Source organism: Lonchura striata, chromosome 2 (genome assembly GCF_050655825.1).
Source record: "Lonchura striata isolate lonStrDom1 chromosome 2, ASM5065582v1, whole genome shotgun sequence".
NCBI classification, from domain to species: domain Eukaryota; kingdom Metazoa; phylum Chordata; class Aves; order Passeriformes; family Estrildidae; genus Lonchura; species Lonchura striata.
In genome coordinates, this window is record NC_140704.1 from 75,762,607 (window position 1) to 75,775,550 (window position 12,944).

Consider the following 12,944-nt stretch of genomic DNA (forward strand, 5'->3'; position numbering starts at 1 on the left):
CTGGGAGAATTTTTGTCATCCTACCTGTATTATTTATGAGCAATCATATTTATCTAGTATCTGCAACAGGGCCCTGCCTCTATCCAGGTAGAGGACAGGGACAATCAGAGCTATTAGACTGTGTAGATTTGATGGCCCGGCACCTCTGAACCACAAAAATACACAGCTTTGTTTGACACCAGTGCCCAGTGTACCCTGATACCATCAAAATATGTAGGAGCAGAATCCATTTCTATTTATGGGGTAACAAGAGGGTCCCAGCAGCTTACTGTATTGGAGGCCAAAGTGAGTTTAACTGCACACAGGTGGCAGAAACACCCCATTGTGACTGGCGCAGAGGCCCCATGCATCCTTGGCATAGACTATCTCAGAAATGGACATTTCAAAGACCCAAAAGGACATCGTTGGACTTTCGGGATAGCTGCTGTAGAGACAGAAGACATCTGGAAACTGAATACCTTGCCTGGTCTCTCAGATGACCCTTCTGCTGTGGGACAGCTGACAGTTGAGGAACAACAGGTACCAATTGCCATGACAACAGTGCACCATCGGCAATATCGTACCAGCAGAGACTCTGTGATCCCCATCCATGAGATGATTTGTAAACTCAAGAGCCAAGGGGTGGTCAGAAAAGTCCATTCACCTTTCAAAAGCCCTATATGGCCAGTGCGGAAATCCAGTGGGGAATGGAGACTGACAATGGATTACCGTGGCCTGAATGAGGTCACACTGCCACTGAGAGCTGTTGTGCCAGACATGTTAGAGCCTCAGTACAAGCTGCTGTCCAAGGCAGCAAAGTGGTATGTGACCATTGGTATTACGAACGCCTTCTTCTCCATTCCTTTAGCAGCAGAATGCAGACCTCAGTTTGCCTTCACCTGGAAGGGAGTGCAGTACACCTGGAACCGACTGCCCCAGGGGTGGAAGCACAGTCCCACTATCTGCCATGGACTGATCCAGGCTGCACTGGGAAAGAGCGAGGCTCCCGAACATCTACACTATATCAATGACATCATTGTGTCTGGGAGCACAGCAGGGGAAGTCTTGAAAAAAGAAAAAATTATCCAGATTCTGCTGAAAGCTAGTTTTTCCATTTGGCAAAGCAAGGTTAAGGGACCAGCTCAAGAAATTCAGTTTCTAAGAGTCAAGTGGCAAGTTAGACGTCATCAGATCCTGACAGAAGTAATTGACAAGATCACTGCTATGTCTTCAGCTACCGACAAGAAGGAGACACAAACTTTCCTAGGTGCCATAGGCTTTTGGAGGATGCATATTCCGGAGTACAGCCAGATTGTGAACCCTGTCTACCTGGTCACCTGCAAGAATGATTTCCACTGGGGCCCTGAGAAGCAACAAGCCTTTGCCCAGATCAAGCAGGAAATCACTCATGCGGCAGCCCTTGGCCCCATCAGGATGGGACCAGAAGTAAAGAATGTGCTCAACTCTGCAGCCAGGAACCATAGTTTTTCCTGGAGACTTTGGCAGAAGGTGCCTGGGGAGACTCAAGGTCGACCACAAGGATTCTGGAGCCAGAGCTACAAAGGCTCTGAAGCAAAATTCACTCCCACAGAAAAAGAAATCTTGGCTACCTATGAAAGAGTTCAAGCTGCCTCAGGAGTAATTAGCACTGCTTCTGGCACCCCAGCTACCAGTGCTAGAGTGGATGTTTAAAGAAAAATTTCCTTCCACACATCATGCCACAGACACCACATGGAGTAAATAAATTCCCCTTATCACTCAGTGCGCCGTATTGGAAATCTGAATTGCCCTAGGATTCTGGAAATTATAACAAACTAGCCTGAGGGGGAGACTTTTGGATTGTCTTCTGAAGAAGAAGAGCAAGTGGCGCGTGCCAAGGAGGCCCAACCATATAATGAGCTACCAGAAACTAAAAGACAGTATAACCTTTTTACAGATAGTTCCTGCCAAATCATAAGCACTAACCAGAAATAGAAAGCTGCAGTGTGGAGCCCCACATGACAAGTGGCACAAGCTACTGAGGGACAAGGTGGATTGAGTCAGCTTGCAGAGCTTAAAGCCATCCAGCTGGCTTTACATATTGCTGAACGAGGAAAGTGGCCGAGGCTCTATCTCTACACCGACTCATAGATAGTAGCTGATGCTCTGTGGAGATGGCAGAGTCGCTAAAAAAAGGCTAACTGGCGGCACAGAGGGAAACCCATCTGGGCCGCCGAGATCTGGCAGGACATTGCCACTCGAGTAGAGAAACTGACCATAAAGATTCGATACGTGGAATCTTCCAAGAGTCGGGCTACTGAAGAGCATCACAATAACGAACAGGTAGACCAAGCTGCCAAAGTGAAAATATCACAAATAGACCTAGATTGGCAGCATAAGGGAGAATTATTCCTAGCTTTTTGGGCCCATGATGCTTCTGGTCATCAGGGGAGAGACACAACATACCGATGAGCCCATGACCGAGGGGTGGACCTTACTATAGACAACATCTCACAGGTCATGCACGACTGCAAGACCTGTGCTGCAAACAGGCCAAACAGATGAAGCCTCTTTGGTACAGGGGGCGATGGTTGAAATACAGATATGGGGAAACCTGGCAAGTTGACTATATCACTCTTTCCCAAACCCACCAAGGCAAGCGCTATGTACTGACCATGGTAGAAGCAACCACAGCATAGTTGGAAACCTGCCCTGTGCCTCATGCCACTAAGCCTAGAAAAGCAGGTCTTGTGGAGACACGGCACCCCTGAGAGAATTGAGTTGGACAATGGAACACATTTCAAGAACGGCCTTATCAACACCTGGGCCAGAGAACATGACATTGAGTGGATATATATTATATCCCCTATAATGCACCATATGCTGGGAAAGTTGAACGATGCAATGGACTGCTTAAGAGCACCCGCACTTGGTGGGGTGGTCTTAAGCAGTCAGTGGGGGAACCTTCAAGAATTCAGAATTGAACTTGGCAAAAGGTATTTGGATAGTCAACACCCGGGGGTCCATCAATCGAGCTGGTCCTGCCCAATCTGAACCCTTGCACACAGTGGATAAGTCCCTGTGGTACATATGAAAGGTATTTTATGAAAGACTGTTTAAATTAGTCCCACCCCATGCAAAGACAAACCCATCCGTGGAATTGTTTTTGCTCAAGGACCTGTTTATACTTAGTGGGTAATGCAGAAGGATGAGAAAACCCATTTTGTACAAGGAACCTATGTCTTAAATGACAACCATGTGTAAGATTTCATCATGATGCAGATGGAAATAGGAAAAGAGGTGGATAATGTCCAAGACTGAAGTACCAAAATGTTTCCTATTACCATCCGAGTAGCAGTTGCCTCTGGGCAGTTTTCTTAATCTCCTCTTTATTTGCCCATCAATGTCTTGCCACATGACTCAGAGATAACACTCTCCAGGAGCCAGTTCTGTTTAACAGGTGATTAAGGACACACCTTGTGACTCAGAATAACATCAACCCATTATGAGATGCTCTGCCCAGGGGGAGGAGCTAGGCATTCCCACCTGGATAAATCCGGAGATTTCTAGACAGAGAGGTAGCCTTTCCACAGGTTTCCAAGAAAACACAGCAACCACATCTGCCACCCCAAGAGGACTGCAGCCACTCCAATGTGAACTGCTACCAGCACGTAGCCAAAAGGGTGTCAAGTTGTATTCTGACTTTGTTAGTGGTCTTCCTTTTATATCATTGCATGAATTTTTGTCTTTTTCCCTTTTCCCAATAAATTGTATTTCTGACTTAGAGTCTCTCACTAGTTTTGCTTTCAAACCAAAACACCCATACAGGTATCTTTTGGATCTGTTAGCTTCAAAATGAAAGAAATAGAAGAAATTAATGATGTTAAGAAAGAACTCCAAGAAAATCCTGATCAACTAGAACAGATCAGTAACAACAACAACAGTAAGAGGCCCCATTATAAAAGGTTTTTATCCAGTGAAATTAGAAGTATGGAAAAACACGAGATAGAGAATTCTCACATTCTTATTTCAGATAATTCTTTTGCACTGTTTTTAGGCATAAGATGTAAATAATTTGCTGTATATCTAGTATGTCCTTGACATGGGTGTGGAAATCCATACCACTATTCTACTTTTGTCCTGTACTTTTCAGTGGATATATCATATCAGCTAGATTTATGAAGACTAGAGGAAGAGCATATCATTATTTATGCAATACAAATAAAATAAACACGTCATAGAATTCACTGTGAACATTCTTCTTTTCTTTTCTTAAAATTTATAAAACCTGTTTATTTTTTCCTGTCCTTCAGTGACTTCCTAACAAATCTTGCCATTTTTTATAGTTTATATTTTCTTCTCCATCTTTTTGTTCTCTTCTTTATATCTAACATCTAATGCTGAACGTCCCTTAAAGTCCGTACTGTGTTTGGTCTTTCCTTCACAAGTAGTGCTGAGAAATTGATTTTAACAAAGTAAAGGATTTCCTTTGCATCAATTCATTAATTTTACAAAGGACACAAAAAGCTGCTTACACTAATGAATGTCACTAAAAAGATAAAAACAAAAAGAACTTTTTTCTTCTAATTCATAACATGTCACTTTGTCATCTCGAGGCCACTAAGCAAGGTTCTGTCAGAAATACATAAAAAGGAAATTGTTTCAAAATGAAAATTGACAGGATAAACCAGACTTTTTAGAAAGGTGATCTTCCTAAGGATTGGTAGGAGGATTACCTGCATGATAATTATTTTGTTAATGAGGTGGTGTCTTTTAGTATCAAAGGAATCTTTCCTGTGTCAAACTTTTCAATCACAGACTCATAAAGTCATTTAGGTTGGCAAAGACTTCTACGAGCACCAAATCTAACATTAACCCAGGACTGCCAAGTCTACGACTAAGCCGTATCCCTAACAACTACATCTACAGCCTTGACTATTAAATGCCTTCATGGCTGGTGACTCAATTACTTCCCTGAACAGTCCATTTTGAAGATCAACATTTTTGCTTATTTTTTTCCTAGTATCCAACTGAAACTTCTGCTGGCACACTCTTGTCCAATTGCTTGTTTTTGGAAGAAACTGACGCTCACCCCACTACAATCTTGTTTCACTTAGTTGTAGAGTTCGATAAGATCTCTTTACAATATGAAAAATATACATGAGATTGTGGTCTTTTGTTCTGTCCAATTTGATCTTGGGAAGATTACTAGAAGTTACACACTCAAAATATATATAATTCTGATCATATTTTCAATTCAGTATAGACAATAGACAGCTTACAATATAAACATTGGTACAGTAAATTCTATGTGGTATATGTTACCAAAAGTACTACAAAGAATATTTATTATTCATTTTTGCAAATGCAATCAAGAAATTATCTTTGAGGGGAATATACAAAATTACAAATGTAGTTGCTTTGGAAAACAAACCCTTTTTCCTACTGGAACTGAAATTTAATCCTATAAATTTTAGATCTTTGTGACAATGAGTATGAGTACATTAAAAATGATAGTAAGACAAAAGTAAAAAACTCAGTAAAGGACTTAAAGCAAACTTTTCTTCAAGTAAATCTTATGTCCTCAGTGGCTGAAAGCATTTTGTTGTAAGGTGTTCTGTTGACTTAAGTTGTTAGACAAACTTGGATGGAGGACATAGAAAAGTATGGATGACATAGTGATTGCATTATAAGCATGCTTTTCCATAATTAAAAAATTTACATCTGTATCAAGCAGTTCCTAGATTTCTTACAAGCATGTAAAAAGTGAGAAGATTATATGGTATGCTGCAATTCTTTTTCATGCACTGAACTCCTAAAATTGCCTTAGGAAAGCCTGGGTTGATTCAGACTCCAGGATTCTCAGCTTAATATCATCAAGTGTTTACATGTTTAAAACTATTGTCAGAATGGTATAATGAGGATTCCATATTAATAACATAATGCTCTGTAGAAGGGAACAAGTTCCCCAGGGAAGCGACGAAAGCACTAAGCCTGGCTTCAGGAAGTGTTTGGACAATGCTTTTAGGCACGTGGTTATTTTTGAGGTATCCTGCACAAGGTCAGGAGCTGGACTCAGTGATCTTGATGGGTCCCTTCCATCTCAGCATATTTTATGATTCTTTGATTCTCTGAAATATTTTTCCAATGTTGTTCGATTAAAAAAAAGTGAAATTACTTGTGCCTAAATTTTCCACCCAATAGATAAATTAGTTTGGTTAGTGTTTATCACAGAAAGGAAGAGAGAAGCTGAATCTACAATATAAATATTTACTAACAGAAGCATAGGACAGTGCTTCCTGAGGAAGTGGCACTCAGTTTCACAAGAAAACCACATCCAACACTTTTCAGACATGCTTTAGTTCTGGCTTTTTTACTATTATATTTTTGAATAGCAAACCAGACAGTGAGATGTATCTTGATTCTCACCGAAGACAAGCATTAGAGTGAATAGTAAAAACTGTGAATCTAGATAAAGCAGCTCTTTACCTAAGGGAATAATTTAAAAATGGGTTGAAAAAGTTGCATGATCTTTATGTTGGCAGGAAGGGAGGCTTTGGTTCAAACTAATGCCGGACTTGATTGGTTGCATGGCAGTTTCATCTTCTCTACACACTTTTACTGGCAAGAACACATCTCAGACACATCTCTTAGTTTTTCAGTGTCCAAAACTGTCAGAAGAAGAAGAAAAAGCAGTTGCTCTTTGAGCTCTGACTTTTGCTCAAGGGGTCTTCAGTGATCATAACTGGATGTGAGATAAACATTTTGAAACTTGCTAGGGGTTAATTTCTTTTTTTCCCTTCCTTAATTTAGTTGGTAAGTACCCATAATAAATTATATGGTACTATAAACCAGGGGTCCTTCATCCAGGTACTGAGTCGCAAATCAAGTTACTTTTCTGAAGGCAGTCAGAAAGGAGTGGAAAACATGTCCAAATAATTTCTTGTATGCATGCAAAATTGTCTGTGTTTCCATAGGATATTAAAAGGCTTCTGTCATCCAGAAAAAGTTGTATTTGTTTTAGGATACAAATAAAATGTATTTTATCTCTTGAAGCTGAAAATAGACTGAAATGTGGAATTAAAGGAGGATGGTTCTAAGGAACTTCCTATAGCATCTGTTCTATCCCTCAGATGTAATCACTGGAACTGACAATGGAGAAGATATTTTCCTACTCTTCTCCTCTATCCCTTTGTCTTAAAGCTCATAGCAGGTTTCCATAGGTTCCTACAATCTATAAACTATTTTCAGTCAGTGTCTGTAAAAAATGAAAAGCGTTTAGAAGTATAGAGTGAGACAGAATAAGCAACATTACTGTATTCCTTCTGTACAGAGAAGTAAAGACTGAAGCTGTTCCTGAGGTCCTGACTTTAAGGATTAAGAATAAAATCTCATACTTTAGAGGTCTAGGTACTTTTCTGAAAAGATTGGGAATAAAAAGGTGTTTGATCCACAGAACCTTAACTGAGCAGGCAAAGAGAGAGTAGTTTTTCACCTTCTCTTGAAGTATCAGATGCAAATCTAGAGGTAGAGGCAGGACACTGAGGAAGGCAGAATCACTGTTCTGGTGAAGTTCATTAAGCCCTATTTCTTCATGGCCCAAAATTTTGAGAAATGGATACAAAGAAACCTAAAACATTGAGAACAAAACCTACCCTGTTTTCTCTTGGAAATAATTTTTTTGAGGATACAAATAAAGAAAGCAAGTTGCTGAAAAGTAGATTTGTATGGGGTCATGCTGTCAGAATCCCTATACTGTAAACACCATTGTAGCATCTTTAAAGAAGCATGAAGAAAGGTATCAAAGACACCAACTACATATTCATATTCTGAGATCTTCTTAGGTATGAGGATAAATGAGATGTTTTGTGGAGACCAGCTGGTGTGTCCTGAAAACTGAATCATAGTCCTGATTAAGTTTCTCTCATAAGGCATGATGTATTCAAGGTTGTAAGTAGCAATTCTGTCAACAGATGTTTGCTGAGTTCCAATAAAACCTTAAATGTCAACAGATTCTGAAAGAGTATAAATAAATAATTTGCATCATGCTAGCCATCTCAGTCAAAATAATGAATAAATGCTGACATCATTGTTCATATATGTAATCTGCAAATGCAATTCTAACACAGGGCTTCTGTATTTCAAAATCCTTGGGAGTCCAATAGAAACTAATATTATTTCTGATTTTTTTTATTCCTTCTGTGGGAAAAATTTTGCAACATACTCAAGCAGGGATTTATATAGATTATTTATTTCCATGGAGAAAAGAAAGAAAAAACCTTAGAGATTTTCATTTACCCCAAAATGTTTTTATTGAATTAGTTTTGATTTGCTGTCTGTTTTCCTTGTTTATACAACAAAAGAACATTCCTGCTTCTCTTATCCAGCGGTAACTTTATTATCTCACTAAAATATGGGTTTTTAAAAAAATTTTATTAATTTGAATTTATTTTTTTCAAAGGCAGAATATCAGTCTTTTTTCTTTGTCTGTCTCATAATCACCCGTAGAGCTAATAAGCTAGTTTTGTAAGAGGAGCACAAACTATTCACACCCAAAGGAAATTGAATTTCATGTCCATTTATAAAAATATATATGTGCACACTTCTATCATTTATTGAAATTATAAGGTGAGTTACTCTTTCTAAAACATCCACTGGTCTCCTATATTTTCCTAACCTTTTTTTTTTCTAAGCTATTGTGTACTTTCTCAACTAAGAATACCAGAAAAAATGTAATAATTATCCTATTTATATTAAATGACAGATGTTCCAAATGTCCAGTCCTCTCCTGTAGGGGTTGGATCTAGGAAAATGCATCAGTTGCAATGCAACTGCAGTTAGGCGGCAAAGATGATGTATAGAAAAAAATAGCAGAAATCTTGCTGCAATTTCTATATTTTTATTTTAACACAAGTGTTTTTTGCAGGACTTGTTTTATCACAATAAAGAGGTATTTCAGTTAGGTCTTAGTTATATGTGTTCTGAGATAGGATACTTGAAAAAAATAGGTTTGTCCATTTTTCCAGGAAAATGTTTTGGCAGTGTTCAAGGTAAACAGTAGTGCCTATAATTTATGAGAGATGAGGTATTTACTTATATTCTGTGGCTCCCCACTAGCAGGGTCATGTCATTATTATAACTCTAGTCACAAAAAGCACAGAGGAAATCATTCTGCTTCAAATAAGATTCTGCCAGCTTTGTCACAGGGAATTGTGCTTGCTGCTTCATACCCTCAGGGAGAGGCAGATTCCTCTAGAGGTCTGATGAATCCCATGTAGTCTTTCCTGGCAGGACAAAAGTAATTTGTGCTTATTGTCTGCTAATTTTGCAGTGGCAACACAGGCAAGTCACCATGGGTCTCATAGACCTGTAACAGCTCATTGGCATGATCCATGAACCTAAAATAAAATTTTCACACTTGGATTGGAAAAGATACCATATAAAGTGCCTCAGATCAGTACAGGGAAAAATACTCTGGGATATAGCCACACAATTGCAGCAGCTGCTTTGTCTCACAGCTCAGTAAAACCATAGATTTCTATATTAATACTTGCATTCAGGCTAAATAAACTTAGTTACCAATCATGTCTAGATTTGTAAAATACTAAGTGGATAGTGGAGCTATGAGGGAAATTGGCTCAACTAGTGATCTCAAAATGTTTTAAGATCATTATGGCTGATATTTATCTGGTGTTGATACTGGCACTGTTACTGTTTACAATCTGTATTTATGGTCTGATGGAAAAGAAAACAACCTCAGAAAATACAAAGGTAAACCTAAGCTGAGGGTAGTGAATAATATGCCAAAAAATAGGACTGTTGTACAGAAACCCTTAGTAAGTGAGGGTTGATTGTATATCATACAAAAAAATATATTTTTAGTTTTATTAATTACCAATTTGACTTTTCTTCAACAAAATAAAATCCTGAAAACTATTATTCTTTGTGTCCTAACCATAATTATCCTCATAAAAAACACATTTTATTTCTGTGACGTATGGATTATGTGATCTGCTAATTCTTTCCCTAATAATTTTGAAGCATTTGTCCAATCACTACCACATTTAGTACAGAAATAGAGAGCTCACAGTTATTAAGTTCCAATAAGTCTCATGAAAACAGGCACAGGAATATAAAGATTATTGCCCCTCCTACAAGAAAAAAAGTTCAGTTCAGCTCAGCCGTGTTGCCAAGCACACAGAACATAAAAGCTTTTGTGGAGGAGAAAAAGAGGTGAGGACCAAAGCTAACATGCTAGAAGGCAAGATTAGAGACAAAGTATTAACAATTTGAGAAACAGCTAAAAAGCCTGTGTAATATATTCACATGAAATTTGACTTGAAATCAGTTCTGCTCCTCATGAAATATCTTGGAGTTGGAAGTTTGAAAACTTGTAGCACAAAGTAAGGATAAAAACAGACTCAGACTAAGCTTAAGAAAATGTAATTGGCAAAGGAGAAACAAAGTATTCTCCCCCATACACAAAGAAAAAAGTACAAAGGCATTGTCATAAATTGGGGTATGATTCCTGATATTTCATGGAATCACAGAATATGATGAGTTGGAAGGGACCCTCAAGGATCATCAGTCTACCTCCTGACCCTGCACAGAACACCCCAAGACTCCAGCCATGTGCCTGGGAGTGTTGTCCAAACACTTGAACTCTGACAAGGTTGGTGCTGTGACCTGGGGAGCCTATTCCAGTGCCCAACCATTCTCTGGGCAAACTTGAAATGTGTGATGACCTAAGAATCCTACCACTGGAAAACTTAATGGAAGAATAAATAATTGATGTTACTATAGGGGCTCAGTATGATAAAACTGTGTGAAATGAAAGTGGCAACACTTATACAATTAAAATATCAGTAGCTTCAAAAAGTTATTACTGACCTTTGAAACAGACAGTATCCCCTCTTATTCCAGCATCTTATAATCCCCTCTTATTGCCAACCTCTTATAATGGGAATCTTCAGAACAAAAGAGCTTTTGATTTAAATATAATATTTTTCCTCTTAAAAGAGTAAAATGATAATCTCTGTAAGGAGTAGAATGTATACCTGATGCATGAGATTCTACCTTTTACAAGATGTTACCCACAAAAATAAATTTTTAAAAAATTAAAAAGTGTTCAGAATTCTGAAATCTGAAATCCTTTGTTATTTTTCCCACACGCAGCAGCATAGACTTTTAATCCATTAAATGAATAATTTTATTTTGCATGTTTCAGTTCTTTAGTCTGATGAGAGCAACCTTTCCTCTTTGTTATCTACTGGATATGACTTAGCAGCTATGAAAATGTACTGCAAGTATCAGAAACCTTTTTTGATGAAATGAAAATACAGCTTGATTCAAGAAAATCACTGAAGTTTTTTTTTGAAGGTCTGCCAATTCTTGACCTTCATCCCTGGTAATTTAATTATTGTTCATGAGGATATTCATCTATTTTTTTAAATGGCATTCTTGGTTCAGTGGGCAATAGCAGGGTTAAAGCTGCATATGCATCTTCATTCTGGCAAATCCCTATCCTTTTTGTGCATCCGTAATGAAGCATGCTTATTATTCCATGTTAGGAACACTGCAGCTATCAAGATGGGAGAAGCAGACGTTTTCAGAAAGGTCTGAGGACAAGTAAAATGAGTAAGATTGAATTAGAGACTTTGAAGGAGGAAGCCAGAATGAAGATCCTCAATTCCTTAAGGCTTTGTTTCAAAAAATAAATAACATGCTTCTTAATTTAATACTACAGGGCTTGAGCTGCTACCCTTCTTTCAAGATATTTAGTATCATTTAAGCTGATCAGGTCACCACAGCATGTGATAAAATGTTTACAATGAAGTAACAGATGAGTATATGATCAGACATAATAGAATGTTTGATTGTCTCTCAAAACATTTTCAGCTTTCTCCAATCTCAAAATTTAACTTTTATGGGTTTGAATTAGTTCTCTAAACTAATGTTTGAGACAGTCTACATGAAAGGGTAGGAGACATATTCAGATGACATAATGGACCACAGGATTTCATTTAAAGTTCCTCTTCACTGGACTGGTTTGGATAATGAATGTGTAAAATTTCAGGGGAGGTTTACTAATAAGGGTCAGCCTTAGACACATACTTGTCATATTCTCAAGCATTCCTTAGCAAGCCTATCAGGAATATTTCTGTGCTGAATTCAAACATCATCTGCATTAGTAAGTTCACACTGGTGCAATTTACTTGCTGTTGTTCTTCAGTGGACCTGCACTGGCATATTTTAAGCATGCTTGCCTAAGGCTTTCATTGTGGTTTAACAGAACAGTATCAGAGCAGATTTCTTTAACGATAGTAACAATAAGTATTCTGCCAGCCTAATCAGAATAAAATAAGAGCTAGGAAAAGAAAAGTAATCCTTGACAAAACCCCAAACTAAACCAGATGTTCACTGAATAAGATAGTAAAGCACGCTCATAATTCTGTCTTTGTTTCCAACACATGGCAACCTCGGTATCCTGTAGTGGGATGTGTTGTCACTCTACAGCAAATGCTCTAATTTTAGATCTCCTCAGTGCTCTATTTGCAAAGTGCATAAAGCCATGAGCCAGAGCAGAGTTGAGGATGAATGTGGACAGCTCCCATGGTCTATTCTACATGCATTCTAGTCATGAACATGAGGCAGGTACTATACAAAGTGCTGGGGAACACAACTCTGGGAGGTAAATTGCCTGGACACAAACTTCTACAAATAATTCAGTGTGTGGGCTACTCAAGGACTCAGATGAGTGTCTTTCCTAACACAGACATAATTTATTTACTTCATGCATTTTTAGATGTCTTTTAGGGATGAGATAGCTACCCCAATATAGTTTTTCATGAAATATTCTTGAAGACGGGAACAGAGATTTTTTTTTTTTCTGGATTTGTCTAGATGAAGAGAATACCAGATGACATGAAAACATTGAAGAAGACACTGACTCTAGGCAGATAAAGTTAAATATGTTTCTAATCTTG